Source organism: Octopus bimaculoides, chromosome 3 (genome assembly GCF_001194135.2).
Source record: "Octopus bimaculoides isolate UCB-OBI-ISO-001 chromosome 3, ASM119413v2, whole genome shotgun sequence".
NCBI classification, from domain to species: domain Eukaryota; kingdom Metazoa; phylum Mollusca; class Cephalopoda; order Octopoda; family Octopodidae; genus Octopus; species Octopus bimaculoides.
Genome location: NC_068983.1, coordinates 24,466,374 through 24,467,492, shown reverse-complemented (window position 1 = coordinate 24,467,492; position 1,119 = coordinate 24,466,374).

The window sequence follows — 1,119 nt, the reverse complement described above, 5'->3', positions numbered from 1 at the left end:
GTGCGGGTGGCACATGAGATGCACCATTTTGAGCGTGGCCATTGCCAGTACCGCCTGACTGGCTCCCGTAGGATTTTCGAGCGAGATCGTTGCCAGTGCCCCTGGACTGGCTTGTGCGGGTGGCACTTAAAAGACACCATTTCGAGCGTGGCCGTTTTCGTGCGGGTGACACATAAAAGCACCCACTACACTCTCTGAGTGGTTGGTGTTAGGAAGGGCATCCAGCTGTAGAAACTCTGCCAAATCAGACTGGAGCCTGGTGTTGCCATCCGGTTTCACCAGTCCTCAGTCAAATCGTCCAACCCATGCTAGCATGGAAAGCGGACGTTAAACGATGATGATGATGATGATGATATATATATCTATGTATGTATGTATATATATAATATACACACACATATATATAACAATTACAAAGAATATGGAAACTGGTACATCTTCATAATCTTTCTTTCAGTTTGTACTAGTCTCTATATTATTTGTAATTGTTTTGGATTTGCAGATATTCATAATCCAATGAAGCAAACTCAGGATTTTCCCATCAGATGAATTACAGTGAGATTGCTTGCCCTAAGTAATCCTAAGTGCTTCTTACTACTTGATGAGGTTAGCCTAAACCTGGACTATACTTGAGTGCTTGTACAGTACCTTTCTGGATGATTTATTTCTATATACTAATTATATATATTAGATGGAAAAATACAAGCATGGAAAGTAATATTCTTAAGATTATAAATCTGGAAAAGTACAGAACAAGTTATTACACCTATAAAGGTAGAGGACAAGCTATGACTACTAGTAAAGTAAAGAATAAGAAACTTTTTACTTAAAATATTGCATCAAAGTGAATAGGTGCTTTACTGCCCCCCTTGAGGTCACAGATATTTTGATGTAACTTTTTTTCTACTGAACCAAATCTCAAATTATTTATGCCAAAGTGTAGCTGAGGAGGTGTCCTCCTTAAAACTGTTAACAGTTTGCAACTTAGTTGAGAACTGAATAAGTGGTGAAGCTTGGAAGCTGCTGTGATTGACAAAATGGTGGACTTAAGAATATATTCAATTCAACACTACCGTGGTTGAAGATATATATATACATATATATATATTTATATATATA